General features: G+C 48.4%; 2 pseudogenes; both read left to right on the top strand.

Annotated features, from left to right (window-relative positions):
- Positions 1 to 1706: 1706 nt before the first annotated feature.
- On the top strand, positions 1707 to 2098 carry LOC133768115 (transmembrane protein 243-like; annotated as a pseudogene).
- A 16-nt stretch (positions 2099 to 2114) lies between these two features.
- LOC133768114 (folliculin-interacting protein 2-like) lies at positions 2115 to 8031 on the top strand (annotated as a pseudogene).
- The last annotated feature ends 15337 nt before the right edge of the window (positions 8032 to 23368 follow it).

The raw sequence follows: 23368 nt of genomic DNA, 5'->3' as shown, positions 1-23368 counted from the left end.
CACTCATCCCATTCATCCATCCATCCATGTTCCACCCATCTATTATCCACCCTTCCTTTCATGTTCTACCCTCCATCCATCTATGTACCCATCATCCATTCAGCCATGTTCCACACATCTATTTATCCATCCATCATCCAACATTCATCCATGCATCCATGAGTTCACCATCCATTCATCCATCCATCCATCCATCCATGCTCCACCCATCCACCCATCCATCCATCATCCATGCATCCATGCAACCATCATCAATCCATTCCTGCCCCACCCATCCATTTATCCATCCATGAAGCATCCATCAATTTATTCGTCCATCACTATCAGACAACCCATGCATCCACCAACCTATCCGTCCATCATCCAGCCAATATCATTAGGCATCTCCCACATACCACAAGCTCTGCTAGAGTGCTCTTGGGGCAGGGAAGATGGTTGAGAACATGGACTGCAGAGCAGTGCTGTGAGCAGAGGGTGCGCTGTTGGGAGTTTTCACTGGAGCCGCCATCTTTGTGCTTAACCACAAGTGATGTTGCCCTAACTCCATATAAAACCTGCATCATCTAAAGAATTTTTGGTCATCACAGCTACGGGTGAGACTGGCACTGGTGGGTTGAGGCCACATTCTCATGACAACTCCCACAAACACAAATTCTCTGGCCCAACTTCGCATAATGGCATAGTGTCCTGGAGTGACAGAGCAGTGGCTAGACAGGTGGAAAAGGAGGGGACATGGGGGAGCCCCATGTGGGCAGGGGATGTGAGTGTCACACAGCAGGGGCCCCTGGGAGGCGAGAGGGCAAGTGAGGCTAAGGTCAAGGCTAAGCTGTGCTGGTGTGATGGACATGGGAGTGACTTGCAGCTGGAGAGGGAAGTGGAGCCTTGTGTTTGCAAAGGCAGCAGGCATGGGAGCATGGTTTGGGGCTGGTGGAGGGGCCCATACTGAGAGTTGAGAAGAGGCTGGGGGCACCCAGAGGACTTCTCCAGCCCACCTGGACCAGGCACCCTGGCTCTCCATACTTGACATTGTGTTGGTACATGTTTGAATAAATGAGAAATTCAATGGAAAGCACAAAACAAAATGTATAGTAAATACGCAAAATATTTTAGCTTTAAAATAAGAGTGAGTAAAATAAAATCACTCTGTTCTTTCCTGGTCAGTAGAAGATAGTTAAACGTTAACTGAAATGGTACATTTTTAATGGAAAACTACCCTTTAACCTGTGAATATGCCTTTAGTGTGGAAATCTTTCAGCAAGCTCTACTTGCCTAAATTATGGGATGGTAGTGTTCAGAGGACATAGTTCCAGTCATTCAGGCAAATTTTCAGTATACAGAATATTAAATTCCTTCTTGTTTCTTAGTAACCCCCCTTACATTAGTAGGTGTAAGAGTCTCCTTTAATAATAATGTGATTGGAGAGGGACCCACAGCAGACACTGCCTTCCACACCACACGTCCTGTGGGGGCCCTGAGCCTGGGTGGAGAATATGGACTGTGGCGTGGCTGAGACTCCACAGTGTGCAGGTGCCTGGGGGACACCGAGCCCAGCTGCTCAGGCTGAGAAGGAGAGTGGGGCTTGGGCGGAGCGGCCCTGACCCTGCCAGTGAGGACCCGCGGGGCTTCCATCATGCGGGTGCACTGAGGCTTCGGGAAGCAGTGCCAGCTCTCTGGTGAGCAGCTTGGGACAAGCGAGGAAGCCCCAAATGGAGAACTTCTCTGCCAGGACCTGTGGCACCAGTGGCCTGGACAATAGACCTCTGTTCTGGAAGACGTCCGCCAAGGATCCATCATCCATTTAGATGTTGGCAGCTTAACATCCTGATTGATTCTCTTAACTGTGATCAGCGCATTTGTTTTCCTGCAACTAACTCCAAAACCGCTGGATACAGTTTTTGCTGTGTGCATCTCTCTGAGAAGAAGTGCTGCCTGCACACTTATCTACTGGTATTGACAAGGAGATTTAGAACCAAAATTTAGAAATCTACTTTACCATATCTTATTTTCCATCAACATGTTATGTATATGTGCAAACCTGTACTTCCATGATGTGGGAGGTGAGGCTTCCAAGGAGAAATACCTACCAGGACTCTTCTGAACTCTGTATTAGGACAATGAAAAATAGCTCGAGAGGGTATGCTGAAGAATCTCCTCTAAATCTGATACATGAGTTCCATGGTAATTGTAAATATGATTTCTCCTTTGCCAGGGAGACATAGAGATCATTTTGCTTTTTCTTTCAGAAATGTTGCATGTAACTATTCCTTCCGTTAAAGTGATAGTAAAACTAATTAGCCTTGGTTAGGGAGTCTAATTTGTGAAAATTTACGAAAAGCCATTATATTGGCTAAGACTATGTTTACACATTCCACTCAAATCATAATTTACCTACTACATGATTTTTATAATTCGCATTCTATGAACTTTCAAAAAACCCCTATATGTGAGGATTTCAATACTTTTGGCACCAAAATAAATCTCTTTTAATTCCATTTTCCATAAACTTTGAAATGTCCCAAAATTATCTTCAGATTTGCACTGAGTGTCATGATTTCACCTTTTTTTTCATTGCTTGGATGTTATCACTCAGCAATTTTTACTCTTAGAAATTCTGTTTTGTGAGATTCTGAATTTCTTTTCTCCCAACACAATTCTGCTTTTTAGGTCTTCTCTTTGTTGATTGACTATAATGAAAGAACTCTTGATATTGTCTTAGTTTTTCCAGTTCACTAACAGTACTTCTCCTGTTTCCCATCCTCTGGCTTCCTTCCTGGAAGTATAGTGTCTCACATGTCTTGAGTTGATAATGTACTATTTATTTTAGCAGTTTTCTGTCACGTGGAAGCTCTCCCTGGCATGTGACAGGGTCTCTGTGGAGCAATTTTGGTATTACTATGGTCTGGATGGTTTCACTGGTTCTGAATCAGTTGTAATGCTGAGGTCTGACTCCAGGTTCCTGAATGTGAATGTGGTGCTCATTTTGCTCTCTAGCTCTCATAGGGTAGCATTGTGCTCCCATGTTGTTAGCATGTTTCCTTATTTATAATGTTATTCATGGAAAGTTTGGTTAGCATTAGTGTTGATACATATTTATGTTACACAGCGCCATATTTTAATTATGTGCGGTGTAAAATGATCAAACCAGGCAACTCTCCTTTTCTGCCCCCCCCCTTTTTCTGATTAGAACCTACCATCACCTCTCCTCCAATTCTTTATACACTACATACTACATTGTAAGGAATGACAGTCACCCCACTGGCAGAGTTGTGTTTTATTTCTCTGAGCTTGACAGGAGCATGGCGTGCACATGCACGCAGGCCCGATGGAGCTCTTGGGGGGCACGTGATAGAGGCCCCCAGCCTGGTCAGTGCACACCGCCCAGCGGTTCTAGCCACCTGCCCATTTGGACCTGCACTCAGGCAGAAGGTTGGCAAACTGGCAGTGGCAGGTGGTACTACATGGCGCTTTGGTATCCTGCCAGGCTGCTGCGGTGCCAGCTGGGGGACCCAGGCCCCTGGGACCCCACTTCCTCCCAGTGATGGGGCACACGGGCCTCTGCTGGGGAGCCCTGCGGAGACGCGTCCACTCGGTACCAAGCACGGACAGACTCAGGAGCAGCACTGCAGATGTCATTAGAGACAGGGAGGGGCAGTGACCATGGCGCAGGATGGGTGGCAACTGTCCCTCATCCCAGGCCAGGAGGCTCTGGGCCTGGCAGGGGATGCTCCCTTCCCCCCTCCCCCCCGCAGCTCCCGTGCTGGTGCCCTAGGGGCTCCCAGGGACAGGGGGACCGGCTGTTCACAAGATCCCCAAGTCACCAACCCCCAGCCCACCCGACCTCCGTGCACCTTGCTCAGCCCAGCAGTGGCCACTTCTGCTCCGAGGATGCCCAGCCCTCCCTGAATCACAGAGGGGCAGAGTTTGGGCAGGAGGGCCAGGTAAAGAGGGGTGGAGGAGGTGCGGCTCCTGCCCCCGCATTCTGGGCGCTGTGAACTTCTCCTAGGGTTGCCAAGGCCAGCGGCAAAGGAGCAGGAGCCTACGGGCTGGGCAGGTCCTAGCTCAGGCCGCACTCCCCCGCCTGCAGCTTCTCCTGCTACAGGGCATGCTCTAAATCATGCAGGAAGTTCATCTCCAAGGCCACCTGCTGGCGAGGGCCTCCTAGCAGTTCTCCAGGCAGCTGAAGCGGTACTTGAGCCTGCTGGCCCCAAGCAGGGCGCCCTTGGCCTCCTCCTGGGCCTGGCTCTGCAGTGCCTCGTCTTGGGAAGATCCTGGCGAAGCCGCCACAGGTCCTGGCCAATGCTCTCGCCTCCATCCTGTTCCATGTGGAAGCCAAGGAGCTTGATCCAGGGCTGGGAGGGCACTTGTCCAGCGCATGATGTCCGAGTGGCTTGAGGTCTGAGTGTGCGATCCAGTGAGTGGAGGTGGTGCACACTGCCCAGGATCCACTTGCGGAACTGTGTGGCCTCGTCCCCCATCAGGTCAGCGCCTCCTTCTAGGCCAGGAAGTCGCAGAGCTGGGGATGCGCACCATGCATGTCCTGTGCTGGAAGCCTTCGGGCAGCATGGTGATGCTTAGTGCTAGATGCCCCACTCCATATCCCCCAGCTGACCCTGCGCTGGCTGGACAACAAGCACTGCTTCCTGATGAACCTGGCCATGGAATCCCTCCTGGGCCCTCCTCCGGCACTTCCACCGATGGCCACTTGGCTGCTGCCCAGCTCCTCCCCATATCATAGTTCCTCCACAGCTTCCTGCCTGAAGGTGGCCATGCGGTGTCTGGGTCACAGACCCTGGGGGAGCCTGCTGTAGCCCGTCACACTCCCACAGCCTTGGCTATCTCTTCTGCCACCTCTTCTGGCCCTACTGTTGCTGTCTGGGTCATTTAACTTAATAAGATTATCTTCAGTGTCACGTGTGTTGCTGCAAATGTCAGGATTTCATTCTTCTCTGTGGCTGAGTGATATTCCATTGTGTCCATAGACTCAATTGTCCCCCATTGATGAATTTAGTCATTTATTACTTATATGAGTAGAGACTTAGGAAATGTTTTTCAAATCTGGACTATAATGTAATGTAGTTGTTTCATTGTTCACATTGTTTTAGCTGTAACCTGGAAGCTCCCTCCGTTGTCTCCTTTCCCTTTGACAATACTGTCACTCTAGGGAAGGTTTTTCTTCTCACCACTCCTTTACTTTTGGAACTACACATGCTTCATGCTTACCTTGTATATTCCATGTGCCAATCTTAGAATCATTCATTTCCCAAAGGAGCTTCATAATTGAATAACTAACGTTAGAAGGCAAGGTCAAGTGATTGGTGTGCTGCGTGCTGCGGAAGGTGTGTTACTTCTGGGCACTTTGAGCTGACAAAGCCAAGAAATACACATGTACGTACAATCCCAGGCCTGTGTTCACACCTGTACACATCTCTATGTAACATCTGGATCTATGTGAAACAAATTAAACATGAGTTCACACTGATGTCTTGAGCTTGAGCTCTAAACATCAGACATGGAACTACAGCTTCCCCTTCCCCCAACTGATCTGTAAAATCCCGTTTCAGTGGTGAGAAATCTGTATGTTACTCCTTCAGTCCATTTAATTAACTATTTAATGCCAGAGTACACATAGTGCAATATGAGAATATATGATCCGGGAACTGTAAGTGTGCCAGGTGGTGGCGGGCTGGCTCCTTCATGTGACCAGGTCCTGGCAGCCCGGGCACTCCTGGTCATGGCCGAAGTCTGACCTGAATGAAACTCGCCTGCTGGTTTACTGGGACTGTGAAAGAAGGGGCAGACGTGCCTTGTGCAGTTCTAAAGCTGCTCAGAGGTTGAAGAGGCCACAGCTCAGCAAACAGAGGCTGTCCCAGTGAAGGTGTCAGCCAGGTGCTGTCAGGGAAGTGGCAGCCTCAGCAGCAGCGGCAGCAGCAGCTCTTCCCATGGCTCCTCCGGGGTCTTTACACATGCCGGGGGAAGCCCAAAGGACCGTACACAAGACCAGCTTCTGGTGTCAGCGTGCTGGGGGAAATGAAGTTTGGCGCTGTGGCAGTGAGTTCCAAAGGACCCTCCTGAAGGATGCACTGAGTGCGTTCTCCTCCACAATGGATGCTCAGTGCCGTCTGCTCTGCTAGAATGGGCAGCTTCCGAGGAAGTGCAGATGACGCCAAGGCAGCCTGGACCACATGCACCAAGAGCCTAACTCGGGAAAACTGAACACACATCAGAACCGTGTGGGTCCTGGGCGCAATGCTGGTGACCTAGTTCTGCTGCAGGGGGAGCTGACGGAGGATCCACTTGGCTCACTGGGAGCGCTGCTTTTGCTAAAGCTCCCTGCACACCTGTTGATGCATGGGGCCCAGGGCAGAATGGAGACAGGGACGGGGATATTGCTCCACCAGCCTCCCTGGGCAGCCTTTGACCCTGGGCTCCTTTACGTCATCCTCCAGCAGCTACAATGCCTCTGGCTCTGAAGTCAGACGAAATGCTGGTAACGGCATCAGTCCCAGGAGGTCAACTGCTGAGACATGCAGCTTGGCTGAAGAAACCTGCAGTTCTAGCCTGGCCATGGTTAGGAGGAAGGAAGTTGCCATGAGCATCACTGTTTCCCTGTGTGAGAGAGACGAAGCACAAAGGAACTTCCAGGACTTCTTTTTCTCTCATTTCCCCTGTTTGACTCTCATGAGCAGGCTCAAGAGTGCAGTTGGAAAGGCCATGATCTGCTGGAGGGAAATAGCAGAGTCTGCTCTGTGGGTCCAAGCTCTGGGGGCATTAGGTGGGACTATCTCAAACATACGTTTTGTTCCAGGGGTAGCTGAACCTGTGTGGCTTACCATGATGTCTAGCACTTTGGGGAAAACCCAGCTCTGCCAGTGCTTTCTCAAGGAGTTTACACTGCTGATAGAACAGAGCACAGGAACCAGGTTTTTTCTGCCTTACTGACTGCAGGGTCAACCTCCCAACTGACCTGGGTCCCGACTGTCATGCCCGTTGGCCACCCTCCCATGAACGCCTTCTCTGAGAAACATACTTCTCAGTCGGTGAACATGCTGGCAAAACACATCCCTACAGTCCTCTTGGTTGCAGTTGGGTGACCTTAAAGGAGCCATGGGCTCACCAGTGAGGCTGACATGCACATTGGGAGGTTGGGGGGGAGCAGAAGGATTGGGTGCAGTGCATCCCGTACTTCCTGACCTACGTTCTGCGGTGCTCTGAGCTACGAGAGAGCAAGCTGACCTGGAGTAGGGCTCACAGCGAGACTGACCGGGTTATAAATGAGAACCAGATCATCACCGCCCTGGAGAAGGCAGAAGTGGAGGAGTGGAAGTCCATGGTGGTCCCTGTGAGAAATGAGCCTGCTCTGGTGCTCCCAGCCATGGCAGAGAGAAGGAACCCCGGCCTTCAGGGTTAGCGGAGACCATAGAGGGCATGTTTGGAGAGTCCTGGTCCCAGACCTGACAGAAACAAGCAAGAGGCCGGAGTAGAGTTCAAGGCCTGTGGCGTGGGGCCCCCAGAGCCGGCAGTAGACAGTGCCTGGAAGCCTCAGGGTGCGTTTTGCAGAGCTGAAGAAAGTAAGAAACAGGCTCCATGGGGTGACTCCTTACTCCTGTCTGGCTGTGAGGTTCCAGAACAAGGCATGAGAGCGGCCCACCAGCTGCCCACGAGAAGGCCTGTGGGGAGCTGCCTGAGAAAGGGCCAGACCAGTCAGTAGCCAGGCCTTGCCCTGACCGACATTCCTGGCAGAAGCCTCCTGGGAGAAGGTCACTTTCCACATTGGACGCTCCGTGTCACCAGAGTCTGGCTTTGAAAGCCACATCAAAAAATGGAGGAGCGGCTGAGGGCCTGTGGACAGCACCCAAGGCAGCCGGGAGTCCCCTGGGGGCTCGGGACCAGCAGGTTTCCAGATGCTCCTCCAGACCTGGCCCTGGGGACAGTGCCCGCTGTGCTCAGACTGGCTGTTGTTGGAGAGCAGTAGAGCATGCAGGCTGGGGCTTTGCGGAGGACGGAGGACTCAGAACCAATCTCCCCTCCTGATGTTGCAGTGGCAACTGGAAGGAGAGCACCGGAACAACCCTGGGCTTGTATTTGGAAGACAGGCAAGGACCGTGGTAGAGCCTGTTCCAAACCTGGCTGTGCACAGGACTCCGGCCTCCCGGGGGCTGCAGATGTGTGCCCACGTCCCTGTGATGGACTGCTTTCTAGCATGTTGCAGTTGTATTTTTAATAAATTGATAAGTGAAATAACTGTAAGGTAAATGTGTACATTTTAAACATGACAATGTAAAGTTTAAAATGTAGCTTCCATATGTGTGCATAATTCTAAAGTATTTTATTTTGTATCAGTGTTAAATAGCTTTTTGTACAGGCTTCAATGCATTTTTCTGAAGTGTGCTGTTTTTTAATGACAGTAACTGTAATCTCACTTCCCATGGAATAGCTGTTAATACACTGCAACTTTTTAAACTTAACCATATTTTTCAAAATTATTCTTTGGAGGGAGGAAAAATCCCTATGATTTTAAATGATATTAAACCATTGCTTGGGCTCTTAAAATTAGATCCTGATATTTTATAACAATTCAGTCTGTAGCTTTTTAGGTTCTTAACTTGAGTTGGTTGTAAATTAAAAAAAAAATAAATAAAAAGTAAGCCCCAATTTTTTGTAAATATCTGTTTATTCACTAAGTTGTACTTTGGGGAATATTTTGTGCATGCATGCTTCACCATTAAATTGAAAAGGTATTTAGCTTCTCTTGCTTAATATGACCCATTTTTTTAAAATTGAGCTTTTGAGAGAGAATATTTTAATATAATTTTTTTTCATAAATCAAACAGCTACCCACCTCCAAATGTTAATTTTTAAATGTCAAAGTTTGGTCAACTGTAAATCATCGAAGACAGATTTGCAATATGCTTAAATTTAAGTGGTGTTTTAAAATGTAGAAAATTTGGGGATTTGTTATTATTCAAGTCCCAAGGACAGAAATGGATGGGACTGTATACTTCTGATCAGTTGAATGTCGATGTACGGGAAACTGAAAACTTCTCCATGTCATATTCTGATTCATTTCTCTGTGGCATTAGGTGCAATAAGCCTGTCGAATTTAAAGAAAAAGAGAATATAGAACCCGCATCATCCTAGAAAACATTATTAACTAGAGCAAGGTGTTTGGCAGCTTCCTTTGCCTGGACTGTCACAGACTTCAGTCCTTTCCAGAATTACTTGTGTTGACGTCTTTTCCCCATCCTTCTCAATGAAGTCATTTCATGCATTTGTAATATGGTTACAGTGTTTTTTCACCTGTTGCCTTTCATAGTGGCATTCCACAAACCGCCTAAATAATCACTTTATTTACATATATTAGCATTGACTTGCTTTGCTCTAACATTCAGTGGGTTTTGACAAATGCATAATGTTATGTCTCCACAAATTTAGGATTAGGCACAAAAGTACACTGCCCAAAAACTTCCCCTGTGCTTCATCCATTCAGCCCTCCTTCTACTCCCCTAAACTTCTGGAAACCACTGAACTTTCTACTGCCTTTTGCAGAATAACATATAATTAGATAAGATATAATATATATTCAAAATAGGCTTTTGTTGCACTTAATATCCATTTAACTCTATCTATGCCATTATGTGGCATATTAGTTTGTTCCTTTTTATTTTGAAAAAAAAAAACATTTTACTGTGTAGATATATCACATCTTTTTGTTTTTCCATTTATATATTTAAGAACAACTTGGTTGTTTGCAATATTGGGCAAACACAGATGCTAAAACATTCATGAACAGTTACATGTGTAGACATAATGCACAGGAATGTGACCATTATATTATTTTTTATGTTTGTGAGATGAAAGAGGGAGAGAGAGAGAGAGAGAGAAGAGAGTGAGGAACAGAGAGATGGAGAAACAGATCAGGAAAGACAGAAAGAGGGAGAGAGAGTGAGCTCTCTTTTGCTAGATCAATTGGATCCATTTGGCCAATGGTATAGGTTTGCTCTGTTGTTTCTTTTGATTTTTGCCTATTCATCTGTCGATTGATAGAAGTGCAGGGAAAACCTACTCATGCACTTTGGGTCTTTCTGTTGGCGACTTTATTCCAGGTATACTCAGGTAGTTATTGATGGGCAAGGACTCACTACTTACATTTTGTTGGTCATTTTCTTGTTTTATAGACAGTATTTCTTTCTTCACCCTTGCTGTCTTCTTCCCTTGTGGTTTGATGGCCTTCTGTATTTGTGTGCTTTGAATCCTTTCTACCTGTGTTTTATACTTTTACTAAAGATTTTTGCTTCATGTTTACCTGAGGCTGACACAGAGCATCTTGTACATATAAAACCTGTTTAAAACTGATAATAAATTGATTGCATCGAATAATTGTACACTTTTATTCCACCTCCCATTTTTATGTATTTGATGTTAGAATTTATATCATTTTGTAATGTGTGTCCCTTACGATTTATTGTAGCTATAGTTGTTATTCATAGTTTTGTCTCTTAACTTTTGTTTAAGGGATAAAGTTGTATACATCATCATTTCAGTCTTAGAATATTCTGTTTTACTGTACCATCGAGTTCTGGGCTGCCATATATTTCATGTTATTAACTAACAGTCTTTTATTTCAGCTTAAAGAACTCCCATCAGCAGTCCTTGAAAGACAGGTCTAGTGGCAATGGACTCCTTTCGATTTAGGTTGCCTGGGAAATTTTAAAATTTCCCCTTTGCTTTGGTTTGGTTATGGTTTCGTGTGTACCCCAAGGGCCCATGTGTTGGAGGCATGATTCTCGATGTGGCAAAATTGGAGGAGGGTTGTGACTCTGAAGAATTGGGGCCTGACGCCAGATAATTAAGTTATTGGGAGTGCTGCCCTCAGAAGAGATTCAGAGTTTCCATGGAGTCCAGATAGTTCATGAGAGAGGCTGCCCTTGCTCTGGCTCCCCTTCTCACCATGTGACCACTCCCTCTTGCATATGTTCCTCCCATGATGTGAGTGTCCAATGGGAACCTCTGTAGGGGTCAGATCTTGAACTCTGAGCCTCCAAAGTGTTGAGTTACATAACCCTGTTTACCTTATGGGGTAGCCAGCCTCAGGTGTTTTGTGACAGTGATGGAAGCAGATTAATCTGTCCCTGACTTATGAAAGAAAGCTTTTCCTTGGTTGCCAGGTTTTTCCTTCAGCACTTTGAACATATTGCACTGCCTCCTGGCCTTCATATTTTTATATAGTCATATCAATACTCCTTTGCATGTAATGAGCTTCTTATCTCTTCTGCTCTTTTATTTTTGTGTAGAATTTGGTTGACACCTCTGTACTTCAGAGAGTACTGGCTTCTATTGCCAGATCAGGGAAGTTTTCTGTTGTTACTTATATAAATATGCTTTCTGGAAAAATTATGATTAAGAAATATTGATGTTTCTGTATTTTCTACTTCTCATAAATATTATTTAAGAAATAAATTCAAATAGAATCAATATTTAAAAGCACTAAGATTATGAAGCATGCTTACCAAGGGAGACTGAAATATTCTGTCAAGATAGGTGATCACATATCCAACGCAAAACACACGTGATTGTTGAACAGCAGACACATGATGTAAGCCTGGCAATCCAAATAGATTCAGCTGTTCATCATGGAAACAAACCATCTACTTATCAAAGTTAAAACTAGATTAGATAAAGGAATTATGATATATACAATATGGAATACCGCCAATCAGTAATACAAAATGAAATCCTGTCTTTTGCAACAAAATGGATGCAACTGGAAACCATTATAGTTAGTGAAATGAGCCAGTCCCAAAAAAGACAGATACTAAATGATCTCCCTGATCTGTAGCAACTAATAGAATACCTTAAAGGTAATGTACAGGAGTGAAATTGACACTTTGAGATGCAGTTTTTTATAGAAAGATTTATTTAATAAATATAAATTTCCAAAGTACAACTTTTGGAATATAGTGGTTCTTTCCCCCATACCCGCCCTCTCACCCCTAAACATCTCACCTCCTACTCTCTCTCCCATCCCATTCCTCATTAAGATTCATTTTTAATTATCTTTATACACAGAAGATCAACTCTATACTAGTAAAGACTTCAACAGTTTGCACCCACATAGACAATAAAGTATAAAGTACTGTTTGAAGACTAGTTTTACCATTAATTCTCATAGTACAACACATTAAGGACAGAGGTCCTACATGGGGAATAAGTGCATAGTGACTCCTGTTGCTGATTTAACAATTGACACTCTTATTTATGATGTCACTGATCACCTGAGGCTCTTGTCATGAAATGCCAAGGCTATGGAAGCCTCTTAAGTCCACAAACTCCTACAATATTTTGACAAGGCCATGATCAAAGTGGGAGTTCTCTCCTCCCTTCAGAGAAAGGTACCTCCTTCTTTGATGGCCCATTCTTTCCACTGGGTTCTCACTCACAGAGATCTTTCATGTAGGTCATTTTTTGCCAGAGTGTTTTGGCTTTCAATGCCTGAGAAACTCTCATGGGCTTTTTACCAGCTCCAAATGCCTTAAGGGCTGATTCTGAGGCCAGAGTGCTGTTTAGGACATTTCTCATTCTGAGTCTGCTGTGTATCCTGCTTCCCATGTTGGATCATTCTCTCCTTTTAAATTCTATCAGTTATTATTAGCAGACACTTGGTCTTATTTATGTGATCTCTCTGACACTTAATCGAATCTTTATGATCAGTTATGAACTTAAACTGATCACTTTAACTAAGAAGATGGCAATGGGGCCTGCCAACTTAATGGGATTTGGAGTCCTATGGCACATTTTTAGCTTGACCCTTAGGGGTAAGTCCTAGGGAACGTGTGCCAAATTGTACATCTCCTTCCTCTCTTATTTGAACCCTTATTTTTAATAGAGATCAATTTTCAGTTAAATTTAAACACCTAAGTATAATTCTGTGTTAAATAAAGACTTCAACAAATTGTATTAAGTAGAAAAATAAACTACTAAAAAGAGTAAAATGGTAAGCTGTTCCTTGACAGTCAGTACAAAGGCTGTTCAAGTCATTGCTTCTCGTAGTGTCAGTTTCACTTCTACAGGTTTCCTTTTAGTTGCTCAGTTAGTAGTTACAGATCACAGAGAACATATGATATTTGTCCCTTTGGGACTGGCTTATTTCACTCAAGCATGATGTTTTCCAGATTCCTCCATTTTGTTGCAAATGACCAGATTTCATTTTTATAACTGCTGTGTAGTATTCCATAGAGTACATATCCCATAATTTCTTCATGCAGTCTTCTGTTGATGGGCATTTAGGTTGACTCCATGCCTTAGCTCTTGTGAATTGAACTGCAATAAACATGGAGGTACAGATAGCTCTTGTATTTGCCAATTTAACTTCCCTTGGGTAAATTGTGAAGAGTGGGATGGCTGGGTCCTGTGGTAGGGCTACATTCAGATTTCTGAGGTACCTCCAAACTGTCTTCCATAGTGGCTTCACCAGTTTGCATTCTCACCAACAGTGGATTTCTGTGCCTTTTTTCCCCACATTCTCGCCAGCATCTATTGTTAGTTGCTTTCTGTATGTAAGCCATTCTAACCGGGGTGAGGTGAAACCTCCATTGTAGTTTTGATTTGCATTTCTCTGATGGCTAGTGATCCTGAACATTCTTTCATGTGTCTATTGGATGTCTGGATTTCTTCTTTTGAAAAATGTCTGTTTAGGTCCTTGGCCCATCTCTTAAGTGGGTTGTTTGTTTTGTTGTGGTGGAGTTTCTTGAATGCTTTGTAGATCCTGGTGATTAATTCTTTATTAGTTGCATAATTTTTTCTCCCATTCTGTTGGTACAGAAACTTCTCAATTTGATGTCATCCCAGTTGTTAATTTTGCCTTTGGCTGCCTGTGCCTCTGGGGTCTTTGCCAAGATGTCTTTGCCTGTGCCAGTATCTTGCAGGGTTTCTCCAATGTTCTCTAATACTTTGTTGGTGGCAGATCTTAGATTTAGATGTTTAACCCATGTTGAATGTGTATGGTGTAAGGTAGGGGTCTTGCTTCATACTTCTGCTTGTGGTGATCTATTTTCCTCAGCACCATTTTTGAATACGTTATCCTTGCTCGAGGAATTGGATTTAGCTCCTTGATCAAAAATAAGTTGGTTGTAGATGTTTGGATTGATTTCTGGTGTTTCTATTCTGTTTCATTGGTCTGTCCATATGTTTTTGTACTCGCACCAGACTGTTTTGATTTTAACTGCCCTGCAGTATGTCTTGAAATCTGGTATTGATGCCTACAGGTCTGTTTTTGTTGTATAAGATTGCTTTAGCTATTCGAGGTCTCTTCTGCCTGCATATGAATTTCAGCATCATTTTTACCACGTCTGAGAAGAATGTCTTTGGTATTTATTTGGTATCACATTTAATCTCTAATTTGCTTTTGGAAGAGTGGACATTTGGACAATATTGATTCTTCCAATCCATGAATATGATTTTTTTTTCCATTTGTTATATCTTCTTCTATTTCTTTCTTTAGAGTTGTGTAATTCTCGTCGTAGAGATCTTTGACCACCTTGGTTAAATTTATTCCAAGATAGTTAATATTTTTGTAGCTGTTCTGAATGCTATTGATTTTAGAAGTTCTTTCTCAGCCATGGCATTCTCTGTGTATACAAAGGCTGTTGATTTTTTGTGTGTTGATTTTATATCCTGCTATTTTACCAAACTCTCCTATGAGTTCCAATAGTCTCTTAGTGGAGTTCTTGGAATTCTCTAAAAAAAGGATTGTATTGTCTGCGAAGTGGGATAGTTTGACTACTTCCTTCCAAATTTGCATCCTTTTGATTTCTATTTCTTGCCTAACGTCCCTGGCTAAAATTTTCAGTACTATATTGAATAGCAATGATGAGAGTAGGCATCGCTGTCTGGTACTATAGTGGAACGGGGGCTAAATGACCACATTGTAGGTAGATTTTATATAGCCTACTCTTTTTTATTGGATTAAATAAGGATCCTCTTCATCTGCCAATATGTGTGTGTGTGTGTGTGTGTATTTCCTATATAAAGGAAACCTTAAAACCTAAGGACACAGAAATACATCATTAAATGAAGAGAGTTTGTTGGCATAAAATTTAAAAATTGAAAGTTATTGATAGTTGGAATTTTCCTAGAACACCAAGCATTTCTACCTTAAATTTATATTCTTTTCTAAGAAATGTCTAGGCATACTGACATTTTTACCAAGAATTCTAGCAATAATTTTCAGATGATGAAGTTTCCAAGAATAGAAGCCAGTCCCTGAAGTAGTAGCACCCTGCCCATTTCTTGGCAGCTACTGAATAGACTTTTGGGAACAGCTGACCTATCACACCAAAATCCAGTCACAGTGTGGTGGCAGCACTAGGATAATCACCCGGAACTCTTTTGTACATTTCACTGTTAAATGGTTGACACATTCAGTGCATAATAGCTCTCATTTTTATATTTTCTCATTTATATTTTCCTTAGTAAGAATGAAAGCACTCTACTGGTTTGGTGGAAGATTTAGAGGGAGCCGAAACTCATGGAATATAATTTTCTGAAAGGACTGGAGTGGGCAACAGTGCCTCCTGGGGAGGGTGAGAGAGATCTCTTTAGCCTGGGGCAAATCTCTCCCCAGATCCTGGATTTCTTGGAAGCCACACCAGCAGCTAAGCATGCCTCACTGCTCCAGGGGGGCGATTGTAGATCTGGTTTCAGGAAAAACAGCACTGTGCAATCTGCCCTCCTCCTGCAGGCAGGTGAAGCTGCTACAGGCGGTGCCTTGTCTTGGCGGCTGACCTCCTCCTGCACAGAGAATTAATCTTCCATGACACGGATGAAGGATGCTTCAGAAACTGTTTCACAGATCAAATTGCTCTGAGTGTTCCCCAAGATGATTCCAAGTCGTGTATCACAATGATGTGACAAATAAAGCTGCGACTTCCCAGGAACAAGCTGTCAATCTGATAGCTACCAGTATAAGTACCTAACCATGGACGACTCAACCCAACCAAAGTAAAAGCTATAATATTATTGCCCAATGAAGAAGCTAGTGACTCTACGCTAATTAAAGATGGGCCCTATTCAGAACGGTAGTTTATTAAGTTGATTCAGTACAATCAATGAACACATGTAGGCTTTCCAAGAGTGTGTATGTTGTGGTATGTGTGTGTGCATCTGTGTGTGTCTGTGTCTGTGCATCACTGTGTGCATGTGGGTATGTGTGATGTCTGTGAGTCTGTGTGGGTTGTGTGCATGTGTGCCTGTGTGTGCAAGTGAGTCTGTGTGGTGTCTGTGTGTGTGGGAGGGTACGCATATGTGCATGTGTTCATGTTTGTGTGTGTGTCAGTGTAGTGTGTAAGTGCATGTGTGCACATGTGTATGTGTGATGTCTCTGAGTCTGTGGGGAGGGTGTATGTATGGTGTCTGTGTGTTGTCTGTGCATGGGTGTATGTGATGTGTGTGGGGTGCCTGTGTTGTGTTTGCATGTGTAGTATATTCCTCTGTGTGCTTGTGTGGTTAGAGTAGAGAGTGATGCTGCCCTTCGCAGTTTGGCCGCATTTGAAAATGGCTGCTCCAGTCCTCCTGGGTGCAGGGAGAATGGCCCTTGGTGTGCGCGTGCGGTGAGGCGAGGAGCCTGGCAGGCACTGGCAGGCCGCGGAGGCCATTGGCAGCTCCAGGGTCTAGCAGGCGAGGCGGGCTGCAGTGCACAAGCGCGGCCTGGTCCTCCGGCCTTGGAGCCTGGCGGATGCGGGGCCTGGGCTGAGCACGGTGTTGCAGCTGGCGGACACCTCTGCGGCCCTGGAAGAGGGACTGGACCGAGGCCTCTGTGAAGGGAAGTGCGTGGAGCGGCCAGGAAGGAAATAGAGACCCTCGGGATGACAGCGGCAGAGCGGTGAGCGGCCGTGGGCCAGGGTGGGCAGGCTGGGCCCCGCTGGACACTGGTGTGCACAGGGAGAAGGCCATCTGAGAGGCCAGCCACCCTCAGGAGGATGCGCCAGCTGTTGTCGGGAGGCCTGCGTGTGTCAGATGTGGAAGCTGCTCTCTGCTTTATGCACAGCCTTTCCAAACCTAAGGCTGTGGTTCCATCCAGGGGTCCTGGATGGACAGAGGCCGCCGAGTACCATAGGGGAGAGTTAGAAACACCGCAGGTCTTGCGCGTGATGCCCCTTGGTTCTTGAGCAATCCTAGGTTAAATGCAGAAATAGTGACATACCTCTCTAAATATCTTTTTGGTAAAACTCATGAAATGCGTCTCTGGGGAATGGAATTGTTGGCCTTGTCTGGGAGCCTTGTACAACCTGTGTGTGTTCTGTGGTTTGGAGAAGGTGGGAGGTGAGGAATTGTAAGAGGTAATATGATGGTGTGTTGCTGCTTGGGCTATTTTCAGCCATTTTTCTGTGTTTGGGTCCGTTTGTTTTACTATTTCTATAGTGTATATAGTGGACAAACGACTCCTAATTTTGTGACACCTAGTTTCTAGATGTCAAGAGGTTGCCTATGTATGACAAGGCAGTAAACTTCACATATTTTATGTAATTGGTGTTGACATTCATGGGAAAGCATGTCCTCTGTAAGTGACTTTTGGATGAACGTTTGTTACACCATCGGTAAACATTCCATATGCTAGCACTTGTCCACAGGAGGGAGGGCAGGGAGGGAGTGAAGAGGGAATGGTTCCAGACCAAAATGGTCACATTTTGGTTTTTTGTTGCCAGTTTGTTTCCCATGAGTATTGGTCACCTATTTCTGTTTGTCTTTCACCCGCTTGGCTGATGGTTTTCGTTGTGGGGGCTTTGGAGGGGGGGTTGGAAAGTAGAGCAGATGTTTCCAATCATGTGTTGTCGCAAGTTGGGATTCTGATTTTCCTCACTGAGGTCATGGTTGTTGCTTGGTCTTTCTATATTGTTATTTGGGGTTGTTTCATTTTCTTCTGTTGGCGACACACCTGGATGCACTGTGCCATGTCCTTCTGTGGCAGTGAGCCACTCACATCTCCTCTCTGTTCTGACTTGTTTCATAGCCCTGTCACCATCCAGTCTCACAGCCTGGGCCTGTATATAGTTGCACCCTCCTCAGATCCTGCACAGTTATCACCTAGGGCTCCCAGATGCCAGATACCTTGGGGAGGGGGGACGATCCATGGTTTTTCCCAGAGTGGGCACTGTGGGTAGGGACAGTGTGGTGTGGTCCTGGCCACCCCCACAAACACATGTGCCTGCCCAATTCCCACTGACTCAGCTGCCTCCCTCAAGCCCCATAGGCAACCTGCCCACCCCAGCCCAAATCCTGTGGAAAAGTTGAGAAAATCTGTAAGAAAATCACCTCGGGTTTCAAAGTCTTCCAAAAAACGAACTACCCTGACCATTGACCTCCCTGCAGCTTCTGGCTCTGGGCTGTGATTCTACACATGGTGGGCCTGGTGCTTGCCCTGGTCTGGGTGCAGCAGTGGAGGGGATCCACCCCTGAGTTCCCAGTCCCACGATGGGCAGGGACTCAGTACAGTGTCAGCGACCATGGCCCCTGGCTTTCAGGAGAGGAGGGACCCAGTGCCCTGCCAGGTGCATGGCACAGAGCAGTAATCCATGCAGGGAGTTGTCCCCCCACTCAGGGACACAACACAGAATCCAATTTGCAGCCGCAGTGCGTCTCGGCCTGGATCCTGGGCGGTCTGTCAGTGGGGTCTGTCAGCTTCCTGGCCTGGCCTGGTTTCTCTCCTGTGTTGTGGACACCACTGCCTGCACCATCCAGGCCACGCACTCCTGGGCTCCTCCTGTCAGAGCCCCATCCGTGGGCACTGGGATATGGGCTGTCAGAACTCAGATCACAGTGACGGATGGTGACACGGTTCCCCAGGCTCAGAGATTGTGCCCCTGCTGGGAGAAAGTTGCCCTATCCATGTGGAACTCAAGTGAGTCCTCATCCAGGAGCCAGGAGCTGAGGAGCTGGGAGCTCAAGGAGTACTTAGGGAACAATATGCATCTAATTCCACCCGGCTCCATGGGGCCCTGTGGGGAGGGCTGTGACCCCATGTCAGAGATGAGAACACTGAGGCTCCAGTGAGGACACCAGCCACTCTGCCTACCCTCAGAACCCATGTCCCTAAGCATGAGGGAGCACTGACCCAGCCCATGGCCGCTTCATGGTTCCCCTGGATTCCTCACTCTTCTGGGCAGTCAGTGAGCCCTGGACACACAGGGGCTTCCTCCTCCCTGCCCCAGGACAGCGGCGGGTGCCCCCCAGGTCCCCGTGTGCTCGGCGTGGGGCTCCCATGTGCAGCAGGGAGAAGGTGGCTGCACAGCACGGGTGGGGACTCAGTGCACTGGCATCCACACAGGAGCATGAAGAGAGCTATATTGTACTACAGAGGGGGATTTAAATAAACTGTCTAAGAGGGCAGGAGAGGGAGCTACAAATGAACTATGTTGCCCAGGGGCAGGATGGCTCTGGCTGGAGGTGGCCCTGGAGGACCCAGGAGCTGAGCTGTGCAGAGCCGGTTTGCTGCCACCACAGTTGTTTCACTCGTGGCTGGGGCCAGAGCGGGGCCCCGATGAGCGGATGGGGAAGCAGCTTAGGAGGGTGCGCACCCAGCTGGGTGAACGACGGTGGTGACGGTCCTCATTGGAGATTGCGCGCTGCCCACGCCGGCGGCCCCAGGGCCAGCGCCGCTTCGTGAACCAGGGCTGGGGACGCTCTGGCTCTGCCTTGGCTTCTGGACGTGCAGGGGGCTCCAGGGCCTCCACAGCTGGCACAGTTGCCAGGGACAGACAGGCTTCAGGTGGCTCTGGCTGGGGAGCAGATGGCGGGGTTGCCACCCAATCTGACCCCAGAAGGGCAGCAGCCGCTGCGGGAGGCGCCTCCAGGTCTCCACCTGGTGCTGGAGCTGCAGGAGGAGAAAATGTCATGAACCCCACTGCCCCTTCCTGCTGTCCTTGCCAAGAGGGAGATGTCCCTGCCTTCCAGAATTCTGAGCCCCAGCCCTGTGCTCACAGCAGAGCCCTGGCCAGAATGTGCTGCAGCCCTGGGACTCTGAGCCTGGTCTTCACTCCAGCCAACACCAGCCTTGGAGCCTCCTCCCGGTGTGGGGCAGCCCCGAGACCCTCTCAGGCTCCCACACACCCACCCCAGTAGTCCTCACCCTCGGGCTCCGCTTCAGCCTCAGCCTCCTTGGGCTCTGGATCCTCCAGCTGCATCAGGAGCAGCGGGGCTCGGCGTGCCAGGTCCGAGCTGGGCCTTTGGAGCTGGACGTAGGCCACCAGCTGATTCAGGCTGGCCAGGTCCTGAGGCTGACAGAAGTGCTCCGGGTAGCGGTCCCGCCAGGTCCTGAGGAAGGAGCAGAGGGCACTAGGAGTAGCAGGAGTCAGCAGAGTCAGACACCTTCTGCCCACACCCTCCCTTACCCCTGTGACTCTGGGTTCTGGGCTGAGGAGACACGGCCTTGTTTGCAGGTGGGCATTGAGTGGCCCATGTGTGAGCCGGCTGCTGCCTGCCTCCAGGCAGGCCCCAGACATGGGAAGGGGTGGGCCAGCCTGGCTTGAGTTGTGTTGTGGATGAATTCTCACAGTTCCCCAGATGCCCAGGAACCCAGACAATTCTGTTCCCTGCTGAAGGCAACGTCACTGACCTCAGCCCTATAGCATTAATCACAGAAATGTAGGAGATGGGGTCCTGGTCAGCCCCCTAGTGGCACCCCTGTGTCCCTGCTGGGGAGAATGGAACCTCCCTCCTGACCCAAAGCCCACTCACTCCTTAGTGCCGTCGTCCTCTTCGCAGTGAGGCTGAAAGGATGCATACCTAGAGGAGGACAGGAGGTGTCACCTGTGTTGTCCTGTGTCACACCTGCCAGGAGGTCTGGGGGAGAGGGGCTGACTCTCTGACTAGAAGGGAAGAAAAGCAGGGTAGGGACAGTGGTCTGTACTGTGCACTGAATTTTATTAAGTTCCTGGACATGGGGCTGCACACACTGGGCACTTCATTATGTTTGCATAAGTGTGAGCTTGTGAAGTCAGCCTGCTTGTCCCCGGGGGTCTAAGTGGGCCTGGGCCCCTTTCTCACCCTCTGGGGTCTCAGTTTGGGTCACTACCAGGACAGAGAACCACACATAGTCTCTGGAAGGTTCTTTGTGAATAGGAAGACTGCTTTGCCTGAGGCCATGGGTGGTGAGGCCTGAGGGCCCAGAGCCTCATTGTAGGGTGAACATAATGCTAAATGAGACCCCTGTCCCTGGCAAACCACTCCTCGGGGAAGCACTTTCAGGAGCTCATCCCATTGGTCCCAAAATCACCAAGGGGCTTTTCTCTGAGCAGCAAAACTCTGTGTGAATGATTTGAGACCACGCAGGGTCTGGGACATCACCAAGACCCAGTCGAGAGGTACTGAGTCATCCCATTATTGCAGGTTCTGGCCCTCACCTTTGGAACAGCAGGTGCAGCACCTGCTGGGTGGTGGCGAACCTTCGATAGATGTTCAGGAATGTGGGGACGAAGAAGGGGTCCCCTCTCTGCTGGGCAGGCACCAGCTGATTCACTAGCTTCTCCACCATGCCTGTGTCCAGGGTCCCGACCCTGCCGGCAGCTGACAAGGAGGGCGCCATTTCAACGTCTTGTTCCTGGTGGGGTCCTGCACTTGCTCCAGCTGCTGGACCCTCAGGGGCCTCCAGCGCCTCTGCAGCTGAAAGATGGACTGCCCGGGGCAGCGATGGTTCAGCCGACTCTGGTTGGGGTGCCGCTGCTGTAGTTGGCGCTAGATCTAAGCACAGAAATGCAGGAGCAAATGCAGAAGGAGAAAATATCAACACCACAGCCTTTCCTGCTCCTTGTGGTCACGCAGGAGTTTTCCTGCCTTCCAGGGAAGCCCCAGCCCTGCCCACAACAGGACCCTGCCCAGATGTGGTGAGGCCTGAGGCTCTGAGCCTGGTCTTTGCTCCCAGACAACGTCAGGCTTGAAGCCTCGTCCCAGTGTGGCTCTGCCCCAATGCCCTCCCAGTCTCCCACGTACCCAAGCCCTCCTCACCTTTGGGCTCAGCCTCAGCCTCCTTGGGCTTGGGGTCCTCCAGCTGGGTCAGGAGCCGTTGGGCTCGGCATGCCAGCTCTGTGGATGGCATATGGAGCTGGACGTAGGCCACCAGCTGGTGCAGACAGGTCAGGTCCTGAGGCTGACAGAAGTGCTCGGGATAACGGTCCAGCCAGGTTCCCAGGAGGGAGCACAGGGCACTGGGGACAGGCAGGTGGGCAGCAGAGTCAGACGTCTCCTGGCCACACCCACCCTTGCCCCTGTGACTCTGAGATCTGGGCAGAGGATGCTCAGCTCCTGGTGCAGGTGGGCAGAGAGGGGTCATGTGTAGCCCGATGCTCCCACCTGCTCTCGGGTTCTTGAGATGGGAGGGATTGGGCCAGCCCTTCTGAGAAGGGTTGTGGTAGGGACAGATTCCCACTGCTCTCAGGATGCCCAGGAACCTCGTATGTCTCTCACGTTCTTCAGGTAACAGCCCGACCTCAGACTTCAAGTGGGAATCACAGGAAGTGGGCAATCCCGGGTCAAGGTCCCTGCTGTGGACATTAGAAACCTCCCTCCTGACCCAAAGCCCGCTCACTCCTTAGTGCGGTCGTCCTCTTCGCAGTGAGGCTGAAAGGATGCATACCTAGAGGAGGACAGGAGCTGTCACCTGTGGTGTCCTGTGTGCCACCTGCCAGGAGGTCTGGGGGAGGGGCTGACTCCCTGACTAGAAGGGAAGAAAAGCAGGGCAGATAGAGTGGTCTGTGCTGTGTGCTGTCTTTTGCTAAGTTCCTGGGTATGTGCCTGCACACAGTGGGCGCTTTCTTATGTTTGCTCTGTGGGTGAATTGAGCTCCTTCTAAGGTGTCTGAGGGGTCTGAGTCCCCTCTACCAGCCCCTAGGGGTCCTATTCAGGACATTATCAGGTTAGGGTCCTCCAGAGGGCATCTGGAAGGTTCTTTGTGAACAGCAAAACAGCTTTGCCTATGGCCATGAGAGATGAAGCCTTAGGTCCAAGGCTGTTTCATGAGCCATGGGAGGAAATCTCTAAATCAGACCTCCTGGGCAGCCTGTCCCTCAGGACCAGGGTTAGAAAGAACTTTAGCAACCTCAGAGACACTCCCCTGACCACCCAGATGCTCCAAGAACACACTGAGGCCATGAAGGGGAGCAGGGTGTCACCAGGTTCCAGCCAAGGGTGGCGAGTCCCCCCTGCGCCTGCAGGTGCAGGCCCTCACCTTTGGAACAGCAGATGCAGCACCTGTTGGGTGGTGGCGAACTTGTGGTAGATGAGCAGGAATGCAGGGACGATGAAGCGGTCCCCTCTCTGCTGGGCAGGCACCAGCTGACTCACCAGCCTCTCCACCATGCCTGCCTCCTGGGCCCCCACGCTG

The sequence above is a fragment of the Lepus europaeus genome, chromosome 10 (assembly GCF_033115175.1).
Source record: "Lepus europaeus isolate LE1 chromosome 10, mLepTim1.pri, whole genome shotgun sequence".
NCBI classification, from domain to species: domain Eukaryota; kingdom Metazoa; phylum Chordata; class Mammalia; order Lagomorpha; family Leporidae; genus Lepus; species Lepus europaeus.
This window is presented reverse-complemented; position numbering and strand designations above follow the sequence as displayed.